Genomic DNA, 14,444 nt, shown 5'->3' on the forward strand with positions numbered 1-14,444 from the left:
AAACAAGCGCGCTACATATGTAACATTAGTCGTTCTTTAAGCCATACAAAACAAGCGCGCTATACATGTAATATTAGTCTTTCTTTAAGCCATACAAAACAAGCGCGCTACACATGAATATATCACGTGAAACATTAGTCGTTTTTTAAGCCATACAAAACAAGCGCGCTACACATGTAATGTTAGTCGTTCTTTAAGCCATGAGGCGAAACAAGCGCGCTATACATGTAACATTAGTCGTTCTTTAAGCCATGAACCGAAACAAGCGCACTACACATGAATATATCTCGTTCTTTAATCCATGAACCGAAACAAGCACGCTACACATGAATATACCTCGTTCTTTAATCCATGAACCGAAACAAGCGCGCTACACATGAATATATCACATGAAACATTAGTCGTTCTTTAAGCCATACAAAACAAACGCGCTACACATGTAATATTAGTCGTTCTTTAAGCCATGAGGAGAACCAAGCGCGCTATACTTGAAACATTAGTCGGTCTTTAAGTCATACAAGACAAGCGCACTGCGCATGTAATATTAGTCGTTCTTTCAGCCATGAGGCGAAACAAGCGCGCTACACTTGTAACATCAGTCGTTCTTTCAGCCATGAGGCGAAACAAGCACGCTACGTCGCTCTAAAAGCCATGGGGCGAAACAAGCGTGCTACATATGAAATATACCGAGGCAAATTAAGTCAACATCACGAAACATTACACTCGACTCTATATCTCGCTCTTTAAACCATTGGAGTTGAACAATATTTTCTCAAATCCTGCTCATTGAATTTCCGATTGCCACAGAATTGCCTGAGTATCTGGCTGAGTAATAAAGTACAATGTATGAACGTATTGATCGTATATATGGCGGCGATTATATGGAAACTGTCATCAACATAGAACAATCGCCGCACAGTAATTTTTAAATAATAGCCACAGGGCTGTCAATCACTATCCTGCGAGCAGAGTCTCTTCCACTAATCTTGGAAGATTGAAGAAACGCTGCTCGCACGGTAGTCACCTCGCACGTTTTGAAATATGGAGAAAATGACTTCCCCGGCCAGCAATAACAAAGCGCCTTACAGAGGCGTCGCATCAACTGAAGGCCGAATTCACGGGTTTAGTGGAGGGAGGAGAGGGGGGGGGGGGGGAATAAACAGTACCAGAAACTTTTTTGTCCGAAAGTCGAGTCTCAAGAAATAGCAAATGTCGTCAATTATCCGGGAGATTACAGACATAAATCAGGAGACCAGAAGATACGCCTATAAATCTGGAGAATACAGACATAAATCTGACGACCGGAAGATACGGTTCAAAATCTGGAGACTCCCTGATTATCCGGGAGAGTTGACAGCCCAATAAGCTATCGCTGATCTGTTTTTCTTGGAACTGCTTTTCTTAGATAAAAGTGATCGTAGTCAGATTATGTGGAAATGTGGCTTTAAAGTTACACCAAAAAAACAAGAAGTAATTTGTAATGCAATCGCTTTATTGTATAGGAAACGAACCTGCATTACTTAACTCATTGTTTACAATGAGTCGATGCAGATTTAATTAGTTACCACATGGAAATTAACTAAAACTAAATTATAAAATACTTTTTGGCTGATAACTTTATATCAGTCAATCCATATGTGCCAAAGAAGGAGCAACTTGGTGTTATACTAAAGTTAATAAGCAGGCTGTTCTGGTTTAATCACCTCATTATAAACAAGGACAATTCAGCCAAACAGTTTTCATTTCAAGAACTTGTGGGACTCATAACAATGTTTATATTATTTATCAAAAAGCTGTTAATCGATCTGGTTAGGATAAATCTTGGTTATGCATGACAAGTTTGGTCCCCCAACAGAAATCCCGGGGGGTACTTCCCTATAAAAGTGATGGGCTTGTTTGTTAAGAGGTAGCAGAATTTGGTTTATAGTCATGTTTCAAATTAATTCCACTCCTAGTAGGTTGCAATTCAACAACAACAAATTATATAAATGGCACTGAAAATTTTAATACAGGTAACCTTCGAATACTTTCTTATCAACGACTGTTTTAAATTTTGTCATAAGACTTATCCAAATAATGTTATAGTGTTAACAGCAGGCATTTACGATATAGCACCCTAAGCTTACCAATTAACAATTTTATAGCCCTAAAAGGTATGGCAAGCACTCCAACCACTATTTAAGGGGTACCCCTCTGGGGCACAAATTCCAGCTTTATGATGGAATATTTGTTGCCTTGTGCAACCAAGTCTGATTTTGGTATATAATGAATCTATTTGCCGGGGAAAGCACTACTATTTCTCTTCAAGTGTTGTACGGTTTTTACAACCTAGTTATTTCTAACTACTATCAATTCTACCTACCTAAACATGTACCTTAAAATTAAAGGAATGTTGATCTAGGCATAGTTGTTCAAAGCTGGGTTAAGATAACCCCGGGTTAATGCGAAACTTTAATTCAGAAATGAAACTAAAAAATCATTTCAGTTTTAATTCTTTTTTGATCTACAACTTAACTATGGGAAGCCTTAAAGTAACAGAGAAAATTATCTGGAAAATGCTTTTAAACACAACAAAAAGGAACTTGGGTTAAATTTTAACCCGAGTTAAGTGCTTACCACCCGAACAACTGGGCCCTGGTGTTTTAGTAAATCTTTTTCACACAAGATGTTATTACTGGTTCAAACGTGAATGGAACAAGTTACTTTCATTTCAATTCTGTCTTTCACAATATTTTTAACTTTGAAAAATTCAACAAAGGAGATTCAGATACCCTGCCGGACAGACAGTGTATCGGGTCATTTTAATCTCTTTTCTAAAATGATGGGTTAGTAGTGTATCTGAAGTTTTCATAGATTAATTTTTGTTTCTATCATGACAACTTTGTATTTTAACTTAAATGTCCCTATTAGCAAATTAAACTTACTCTTTTAACGACAAATACCATATCGTTCTTATTCATATAGACCATGATAAAAGAAAGCAAATGACAAACTCACACAATAACATCAGCAGTTGCTATAAATTAAAGAGATCCCGATTTCACAGCAAATATTACTGCCCAGCAATGACTATTAACAAACTTGCCAATAAGCAAAAAAAAAGCAGAGAATCAAACCCCAATGGAATTTAGATGATTATTAAAGTACTCCAGAGGGCAAAGGAAAATAATCTCCAGTGAACTCTAAAATTACGGCATCCATATCAATTGAAAACAACTCAAAAGAGTTAGTCACTTTTCCCACTACCCATCTTCCTCACAACCCATTCATGCCCAGTTATTTTTCTCTCAAGATTAAGGTGAACACAAGAATGCAGAACTGTTTTTAAACCAAACCTCCGAAAAAATATAGATGTGCAACTTACTTTGACCTGCCATATTCAATAACACAACCCCCACCCATATCAAAATCAGCCTAAAAAACAAAACCATTTTCTTTAATTTCTTACTATGCACCATGAGTGACAACATCATAGGAACAGGCCTAAATTAAAAATAAAGTTAATTTTTTTCCAGCCATTCATGATTCTATCTCACCAAAATAAGAGTGATACTGGACAATATAAATTGAATAATAATTACTCTAGATTTCCTGTCTGCAAGTTTACAAAAAATTGAGTGGGAAATAAATGCCCAGTGGAACCACTAAAAGCTTTTAGCAAAGCCACAGGATTTAAACATGACCATACAAAAAATTCAGCCGACATTCCCTAATGAGCAGACAGTAGCTGTCAAGTCCCCAAAAATTGCCCTTATGACACATTAACCAAGCACCTAAAAAGTACCTAAAATGGCATTATATTATTACCAACCTGTATTTATGCTTAGATGCAAACATACTGAATAGGGAAACAATAAAGCCACATCTTATGAAGACATGCCTTCAATGTAAAGCCAATACATTTGTCCCCATATTAATGAAATGCTACCACACATACACACATCGTGCATAAATTTCCAAAACAATCACCTGTCAGCTGAGACAGCAACAAACATTACAATAACTATATTAAACATAATTCAAATTAATACAACAAGAATATATTATAATTACACACAGCCATCTGATCCGATGGAGTCCGTTTGCCCACATTTTCCACCCCCCTCACAACTATAGTTTGCTGTATATATGGGGTATATATACTAAGACTCTCGCGAAATGACATGCGGCAGTCCGATGGACTCGTTCCACGGCAACCCGTCTCCATCGGATCCGATGGAGTCCGTTTGCCGACATTTTCCACCCCCTCCTCAACTATAGTTTGCTGTATATATGGGGTATATATACTAAGTCTCTCGCGAACTGACATGCGGCAGTCCGATGGACTCGTTCCACGGCAACCCGTCTCCATCGGATCCGATGGAGTCCGTTTGCCGACATTTTCCACCCCCCTCCTCAACTATACTTTGCTGTATATATACTAAGGCTCTCGCAAAATGACATGCGGCAGTCCGATGGACTCGTTCCACGGCAACCCGTCTCCATCGGATCCGATGGAGTCCGTTTGCCGACATTTTCCACCCCCTCCTCAACTATAGTTTGCTGTATATATGGGGTATATATACTAAGTCTCTCGCGAACTGACATGCGGCAGTCCGATGGACTCGTTCCACGGCAACCCGTCTCCATCGGATCCGATGGAGTCCGTTTGCCGACATTTTCCACCCCCTCCTCAACTATACTTTGCTGTATTTATACTAAGTCTCTCGCGAACTGACTTCCGGTGAGTCTGGTTGTTCATGGCCTTCGTCCATCGGACTCAGTTTGGGTGTATTGGACAACCCTCTTAGACGTACCACTTTCCTTGAATTTTTTCAGTTTCGCATTCAAGAAATTGCTTGCCGGTTTGAAAATAGGATCAGTTATAATAGAAATATCTTTCCAACTCTTTCTGAAGTCAAGTAACTGTTGATTTCATCTCTTATTGCTGCATAAGCTAAACGGCTCTAGTCCTTTCCTTTGTCTTGTTTTAGTTCTTGGTAAGACTTACTCAGTCGCTCGGCAAATATTTCTGCACTCAAGTTCTCCAATTCATAAGACGGATATCTCAGTTGAAAATAATGAACGGTGAAAGGAAATCAGGGTTAACTTTCCAACTTGGAACTGTTCAGCCGGATGGACTTAACGTCAATTTTAGCTGTATTTGAATTGCAACTTTTAATGCATGCGCGCGCTACTAGTCATATGCGGGCGTGTGTGTTCGGTAGTGTATTTCAACGGTTTTCTCCACACTGAAGAAGGGTAATATATACCCGAAACGTCTGTGTTTCTTTCACTGAAAACCATTTTTGACACTTTTTGATATTCGTTTTTATATCAATCCTATCTTAGTTGCAGCCATTCTAGATTGTAGCGAAAAGAAAACCAGTAATTTTACTATAGTTTCATTCAGCTTTTTAAGGTTCTTTTTTTAAAAAGCTTACGCTTCAGAAAGCCCGAATGGCGAAATCACCTGTTTTCCGCAAACGACAAATAAGTTTTACAGAAAAGCACAGACAAAATTTCAGTCGTTTTCTTTCACTTTTATTTTTACAAATGGAAACACTCTTGGCTGTTTGTCTCTTGGTGTTCGTTGGAATCGAGTCACTGATGATTTGAGGGATCTCCTCATCTCTAACCTGTGCAAACCTCCAAGCCATTTGCAATAGCCCATGATTTCCATGAGTTTTCGCCAACACTGCACTTTCTGAATGTGGTGTAGTGACGTAATGAAAAACACGTTATCAATTTTAACCAATTGGCGGCGAGTATTTTGATAAAGAACTCAGATCGTATATTCAACCAGTTTTTCTTCCTAAATTTTACCGCTTGTTCTTACTGCATTTAGCATAAGACGTCTCAAAACTAGCAAACCTGCTTGAGGATGAGTGCTATGTTTGTAACCGAAAACTGAAAAGGTTGCTTGGAATTTTTTGACAACTAAAATTGAGACAGCCTTAACTTTCTACTTAAAACAGCTATTGGAAAACCTTCCAGTATTAAAAAGTCTTCTTGTTCATTTTGGTAGTTACTTTATATTACTTATATCTCCGTTTCTTATTTTCTCTTTATTTTCCTTTTTTGGACACGTGTGCCTCTGCTATCAGTTACATTAAATCAAAGACATGACTGATTAAGCAGGGTCGGCAAGAGCTTTTACCCCTTTAGGTCGACAACTTACTGGGGGTATGCTTCAGAACGAAAACTGAAATGGAATATTATTGGCTTACCGAGGCAATTGAAATATTTTCTGTTAGTTATGGTGCGGAATTGCCACGCTACTGAAACTACATAAGGATCACAATCAAGAATAAATATTATCATTATCTGCGGATCTTAGTTAGAAATATCTTGCAACCTTAGTTTAAATCTTCAAGAAAAGGACCTAACATATTCTTTCAAAAAGATGGTCATTGTTTTTTACAAGATAATCCTCGATAAGCAATAGTATCTTACACATTAAACTAAATATCAAATATATGTCACACGATAGTCACCATCAGGGTATGGTTATTTGTTGGTAGGTTCTTGTATAACAACCAGCTAAAGGAACTGCCCAAAGGAGTTTTTGATAACAATACCCAGCTGTCGTTGCTGTAAGTAAAACTCCTGTACTTGTTTTTGTTTTGTTTTTGTTTTGTTTTTTTTTGTTTTTTGCTTAAACAAAACTCGTAACGTTATTGTTGCCCCAGGAGAACTCTTACGTTTCGCTTGCTCTCTTTAATTTTCACGGGGCATCCATGGTTCGCAGCAATGGTTTACTGAAAACTGGAAAGTATTCTTCAATTTTACTGACAACAAGCATTTGAAGGAACTTTAACTCACAACTAACAACTATAGAAAAATCCGTCGTATTAAATAATGGTTTTACTAATTTTTGTAATGACCTTATGTCATACATTCTTAATCATTCTAATTTTCGATTGAGTTTCAACGTGTACATGAAGCTCATTACGTTTTTACACTGAATCAAAAGACGTACACATTAGTTTTCGTGATTTTTTAATCACGGTCTAAAGGATAACACATTTCCGTCCATTATCGTGCTGTAATTAGTTTGTCTTGTTATCATTTCTGGTCATTGTATGCTGAAGGATTTATCGTGTCTAAGTGACATTATCTATCTGTTTTCTACGACAAATTGAACCGAAATTCATTCAATCAAATGTTATATTTCATTTTAATTCAATTTGTGAATGCTTTCGCAAAACTTGCTATGAGGTGCAATAGTCGCTCTATTCTCAGCATATTTCGAACTACATTTAGCGGTAATGGATTACAGGGAAGTGAAATTCAGTTCCCAAAAACGGATTTTCTTATCCTAAATGAAATACGTATTTTGTGTTCTTTTAACTTGCAAGTTCTATGAATTTTCAACCCATATTGATTAATCAGTACTTTTCAACGCATTGAGCTTTCGATTCCATTACATTAACATGAACGCTAAAATCAGGGTGGGGACTGTCAGTTTTCTATGGTTTATACTCTTATAGATTGTGGTTCCACTTGAGTTTTGAACATTTAATGACGTCATTTTATGGTATATACTAGTATACACCATAGAAATCTGCCGTCGATTTGTTAATTACATGATCACCCTAGAAAAGAAATTTGGCCCAGCACAGAACACTAATTGGGACAATTTCCAAATCGAATTGGAATTTAGAAGTGTTGGTTTTTGAGGAGAAGGGAAAACCAAGTACCTGGAGAAAACCCCGAGCAAAGACGTGAACCAACAACTAACTCAACCCACATATGACGCCGATAATACACTTATTCTCAAGGAAGGTTAGTTTTGAAAATATAACTAGTGAAATTGTTTAGGATTATACTCTAATTTAGAGGATCACAATTCCATGTGTGAAGTTGTCTAAAAGTTTGATTGAAAGTTTTTGACTCGGTTCCGTAAACGTGATGCTCGCCCACGAAATATCTTGGTTATTGTATGAAACAAATAGATTTAATCTCATCGTCCGACAGATTTCATTTTGCCATGAAACTGTAACCTAATAACGCACAGAGGACGTCAAAACGTAGTAAGGTCATCAGTCACGCTTATCTCCTGCGGCTCGTAGCGCACTTCTTTTTTCTCACCAGTAAAGGTTCATGGTGGATAATTTTGAATGTGGAATATTCCTAAGCCGCATCCAGTTTATAGAAGATGGTAATTAAATATCTTAAATTTGTGATTCAAGCAAATGCTGCCTCTGCTGTTGACCAGTTTAAGGTCGCGCAGGATCGAACCCTTGCTCCCATTATACATGTATTTATAGCGCAGCTCCGAAATGCGCGCAGAGCACCATGGATAACAAAACATGGTAACCTATTGATACTTGAAATGTGGATTTTGGTTACTACGTCACTATGCGTCCGCCCATCGGTACCCAGCGCCACAGGACAACCAATGCGAATGGCACACTTAAGTATGTGAAGCCTGTGCCGCTGCCTTCGTTTGTTTGGCGGGAAGTTGCATGACCAACTACCCTTTGGATAAACATTTTTAATTTTTAGGACAACGGAATACAAAGGCAATTTAAGTATTCATTAAACCTGTCCACAAACGTGGAAAGAAGAGAGAGAAAGAAAGAAAACGAGAAACCAGAGGACGAATAAGCAAGGTTCAACGTGAAAGAGAGCGACTGAGAGCACGAGCAAACATTTCGGGGACTTACTGAAGGATGTGGTATCAGTGGATGCCATAACGTCGATCCCTGGATAGCATTCAATGACAAACGATTACTGGTTGTGTGAATGGATGAAGGAACTTAGCGAGAACAAGGCAAAGCCATTAACAGCGCTTAAGTGTACCAGTACCTGGTGTTGAGGGAGGCATCTTTGCAAGGGATGGCTCGGCTCGAGACGGCATGACTGCTTGGGTTGGTATAGAGTGGCAGAACAATGTAACAAGAAAACATATTAATGGCGTGCAGGGGGGGGGGGGGGGGGGGGAAGGGGGGCAGGGCAGAGCCAGCTCTTTCCGCGCTGTGTCTGAGGCCTATGAAGATTCTTAAAAAAATATTTAAAATATTGGTTCATTTCAGCCTCAACGTTCTTATAAAAAAGGTTCTTATAAAAAAAAAAAAAAAAAAAAAAAACAGAGTGTATACGCATTTGTTGCTACTCTTTCCAGGCATCCAGCCGTAAATTCTTTGTAAAATTCGCAGTTGTTATTAGCCAAATTTTTCATAAATTCTTCACGGTTTTACTTGGCAGGAGGGGAGTGTTGAATTGTCAACTATTCATACTTTCTTCAAGAATTCATTACATGATCAGTTTATGAATGCCAAAGTTTGAACTGGAATTAATTCATCGTTCGGTTTGTTTTCTTCGCAAGCATATTGAGTAATATACCTTTACGGGCAATGAGCGAGAGATATAAGAAAACAAATTAAACTAGAAATACGTGAGTCGCAAAACCTCGCGAAGCTAGGGGTAGGTGGACAGTTGATTTGAAGTGAAGGAATGGGCAGGGGCACACCCTTGTGCAATTGGTTGTACCACACCCACTCTGTGTCATGTCATGGCCACAGACTATGGGAGTGATACACTGTAGTTAACATCACATTAGGGATGCAGCAATAGAAATGTGAAATGGGGGGGGGGGGGTGGGGGTGTCCCATAGCAATGGAAAAAATCTTGGAAAACCAAAAGTTAAGAAAAAAGAATCCTGCATTGCAAAAGAAGTAGAAAAAAGGATTTGAAGGTTGGGAAAATCATGCACCCTGCTTGTTGTTTAAAAACTGACAGAAGGTTCTATACATTACATTGATCTCCTTACTCTTCATGGATTTGAGAAGTAGTCATTCAATAAGAGTATAAGCATTGAACAGAAGGAAAAATAATTCATACCATGGACATGGTCAAGTGTTACCCTGTGCAACGGTCTACCTTTCCCACCAATCCTTTCACTCCCAGAAGTGAGCCGCATTATTTAGAAGTGTCCTTATAATTTCAATACACTGTTAAGCAGACAGCTCATAAGAATTAAGGAAATAAAAACAATAAGGGGATAGCAGTATGCCATGATATCAGAAGAAATTACCATGCTAAGAGAAGACTTGCTGAAACATGCAAGGTTTTGGTTTGCGCCGAATAGCATAAACGTCAAATGAGCGTCTCAAATGTAAGTAGCAAAAACCGGTTACGGGTCACAGCTTGCAGTCGACAAGGTAGCAGGTGACAAGTCATAGGTTATCGGTACCAGGAGGACACAAACATAGAGTGACCAAGAAAGCGGTCTGCATATTGTCGCGTTATGCAATATCAATACCTTCCGTAGGCCTGATTTTTGGCGCTTATGGTCACTAGTGACTTGTGTAAGAAATTTAAAAGAAACCCAAGGGCAGTTGATGAGCCATGAAATATATGACTAAGTTGTTTAAACAGATATGAATTTTGGATGCAATAAATGTGAAAATACAAGTAGTATTAATTAGTATGAATGGGTTAGAGACTGTTGTGAGTGTTTTGTTTACAAATACACGCACGCGCTGGCTGTTTAATGAACGAGAAATTTTCAATACTGCACGAGGCCTTTTTAGGCCGAGATTTCATCGCCAGCACATAATTGCCTTTTCGGCCTCTAAAACAGTGCCTCTTCACCTGGATTAAGAACCTGAATTAACTTTTTTAGGAACTGAACTGGACAGTTGGCTTCACCAGTAGAAAACATTTTAGGGTCCGCTTCGTCGGCCTTGTCACTAGGAGCCAGGGCTGTCAACCTCACACGTCTTCAAATGTGGAGAATATGACTTCCCAGCAGAGGCCAAATTCACGGGTTCAGTGTGTGTGTGTGTGTCTGGGGGGGGGGGGGGGGGGGATGTACATTAAACACTACCAGAAACAACGCTACACATTTCAGATTTATGTGTCAGAAAACCAAGTCTACCACAAAAAGACATAAATCTCGAGACCAGAAGAAACGGCTCAAACTCTGGACATTACAGTCCTACATCTGGAGACTGGGAGATAAGGTTCAAAATCTGGATACTCCCGGATTATACGGGAGAGCTGACAGCCCTGCTAAGCCAGCCAGGATGATATTTTGTTTTTTCTTGCTAGGCCATTTCAACATATTCAACTTCACTTGCGTCTTTCTTGAAAACAAAAACATTTCTTCGTTGGTTTTCTCCACCTCTTCGGCAGATTAAATGCAGGTTTATATTAAACCAATTCACCCTTAGTAACGAAATAGGCGAATCGCCAGCGAAAACACCGCTTTCGTAGCATTTTTGTATGTCCTCGGGCTGAATATTAGCATGATGTTTGACTTTAGACGTACCACTTTCCTTGAATTTTTTTCAGTTTCGCATTCAAGAACTTGTTTGCCGGTTTGAAAATAGGATCAGTTAGAATAGAAAATGTCTTTCCAACTGTTTCTGAAGTCAAGTAACTGTTGATTTCCTCTCTTATTGCTGCATGAGCTGAACGGCTCTAGACCTTTCCTTCGTCTTGTTTTAGTTCTTGGTAAGACTTACTCAGTCGCTCGGCAAATATTTCTGCACTGAAGTTCTCCAATTCTTAAGACGGATATCTCAGTTGAAAATAATGAACGGTGAAAGGAAATGAGGTTAACTTTCCAACTTGGAACTGTTCAGCCGGATGGACTTAACGTCAATTTTAGCTGTATTTGAATTGCAACTTTTAATGCATGCGCGCGCTACTAGTCATATGCGCGCGTGTGTCCAGTAGCGTATTTCAACGGTTTTCTCTACACTGAAGAAGGGTTATATACCCGAAACGTCTGTGTTTCTTTCAAAACCATTTTTGACACTTTTTGATATTCGTTTTTATATCAATCCTGTCTCAGTTGCAGCCATTCTAGACTGTAGCGAAAAGAAAAACAGTAATTTTACTATAGTTTCATTCAGCTTTTTAAGGTTCTTTTTTTTAAAAAGCTTACGCTTCGGAAAGCCCGAATGGCGAAATCACCTGTTTTTCGCAAACGACAAATAAGTTTTACAGAAAAGCACAGATAAAATTTCAGTCGTTTTGTTTCACTTTTATTTTTACAAATGGAAACACTCCAGGCTGTTTGTCTCTTGGTGTTCGTTGGAATCGAGTCACTGATGATTTGAGGGATCTCCTCATCTCCAACCTGTGCAAACCTCCAAGCCATTTGCAATAGCGCATGATTTCCATGAGTTATCACCAACTTTCTGAATGTGGTGTAGTGACGTAATGAAAAACACGTTATCGATTTTAACCAATTGGCGCGCGAGTATTTTGATAGAGAACTCAGATCGTATATTAAACCAGTTTTTCTTCCCAAATTTTAGCGCTTGTTCTTACTGCATTTAGCATAAGACGTCTTAAAACTAGCAAACCTGCTTGAGGATGAGTGCTATGTTTGTAACCGAAAACTGAAAAGGTTGCTTGGAATTTTTTGACAACTAAAATTGAGACAGCCTTAACTTTCTACTTAAAACAGCTATTGGAAAACCTTCCAGTATTAAATAGTCTTCTTGTTCATTTTGGTAGTTACCTTATATTACTTACATCTCCGTTTCCTATTTTCTCTTTATTTTTCTTTTTTGGATACGTGTGTCTCTGCTATCAGTTACATTAAACCAAAGACGTGACTGATTAAGCAGGGTCGGCAAGAGCTTTCACCCCTTTAGGTCGACAACTTACTGGGGGTATGCTTTAGAACGAAAACTAAAATGGAATATTATTGGCTTACCGAGGCAATTGAAATATTTTCTGTTAGTTCAGGTGCGGAATAGCCACGCTACCGAAACTACATAATGATCACAATCAAGAATAAATGTTATCATTATCTGAGGATCTTAGTCAGAAATATCTTGCAACCTTAGTTTAAATCTTCAAGAAAAGGACTTAACATATTCTTTCAAAAAGATGGTCATTGTTTTTTCCAAGATAACCCTCGATAAGCAATAGTATCTTACATATTAAACTAAATATCAAATATATGTCACACGATAGTCACCATCAGGGTATGGTTATTTGTTGGTAGGTACTTGAGTAACAACCAGCTGAAGGAACTGCCCAAAGGAGTTTTTGATAACAATACCCGGCTGCATTGGCTGTAAGTAAAACTCCTGTACTTGTTTTTGTTTTGTTTTTTGTTTAAACAAAACTCGTAACGTTATTGTTGCCCCAGGAGAACTCTTACGTTTCGCTTGCTCTCTACAATTTTCACGGGGCATCCATGGTTCGATGAAGCAATGGTTTACTGAAAATTTTACTGACAACTGGCATTTGAAGGAACTTTAACTCACAACTGACAAGTATAGAAAAATACTTCGTATTAAATAGTGGTTTTACTAACTTTTGTAATGACCTCATGTCATACATTCTTAATCATTCTAATTTGCGATTGAGTTTCGGTGTGTACATGAAGCTCATTACCTTTTTACACTGAATCAAAAGACGTACACATTAGTTTTCGTGATTTTTAATCACGGGCTAAATGATTACACATTTCCGTGCATTATCGTGCTGTAGTTAGTTTGTCCAGTTATCATTTCTAGTCATTGTATACTGAAGGATTTATCGTGTCTAAATAAAATTATCTATCTTCTTCCGACGACAAATTGAACCGAACTTCATTCAATCAAATGTGATATTTCTTTTTAATTCAATTTGTGAATGCTTTCGCAAAAACTGCTATGAGGTGCAATAGTCGCTCTATTCTCAGCATATTTCGAGCTAAGTTTAGTGGTAATGGATTACAGGGAAGTGAAATTGAGTTCCCAAAAACGGATTTTCATATCCTAAATGAAATACGTATTTTGTGTTCGTTTTATTAACTTGAAAGTTCTATGAATTTTCAACCTATTGTGATTAATCAGTACCTTTCAACGCATTGAGCTTTCGATTCCATTACATTAACATGAACGCTAAAATCAGGGTGGGGACTGTCAGTTTTCTATGGTCTATACTCTTATAGACCATAAAATGGCGCCGTAAAATGCTCAAAAATTGGCAGTGAAACCACTCGCCCGCGGCTTGTGGTTCCACTTGAGCTTTGAACATTTTATGACGTCATTTTATGATCTACAATAGTAAAGACCACAGAAAACTGCCGTCGATTTGTTAATTGCATGATCGCCCTAGAAAAGAAATTTGGCTGAGCACTGAACGCTAATTGGGACATTTTCCAAATCGAATTGGAATTTAGAAGTGTTGGTTTTTGATGAGAGGCGAAAACCAAGTACCTGGAGAAAAATCCGAACAAAGACGAAAACCAACAACTAACTCAACCCACATATGACGCCGAGTTCAGGAACCGAACCTGGGCCACGTTGGTGGGAGGCGAGTACTCTCACCACTGCACCATCCCTGCTCCCATGGCGGCAATGAAATGGCGAACGTGCGTTTCTGTAGTCCAGGCTAAGAATTCTGCTATTCGAACTCTGAATATCACAAGAAAGGCCTCAATCGTTTTTACTTGGCTTTCGGCCGTTAAGAGAAGTCACGAATGTAAATTCTGCTGCAAACAG

This window comes from Pavona decussata, unplaced genomic scaffold (genome assembly GCF_977016875.1).
Source record: "Pavona decussata unplaced genomic scaffold, jaPavDecu1.1 SCAFFOLD_212, whole genome shotgun sequence".
NCBI classification, from domain to species: domain Eukaryota; kingdom Metazoa; phylum Cnidaria; class Anthozoa; order Scleractinia; family Agariciidae; genus Pavona; species Pavona decussata.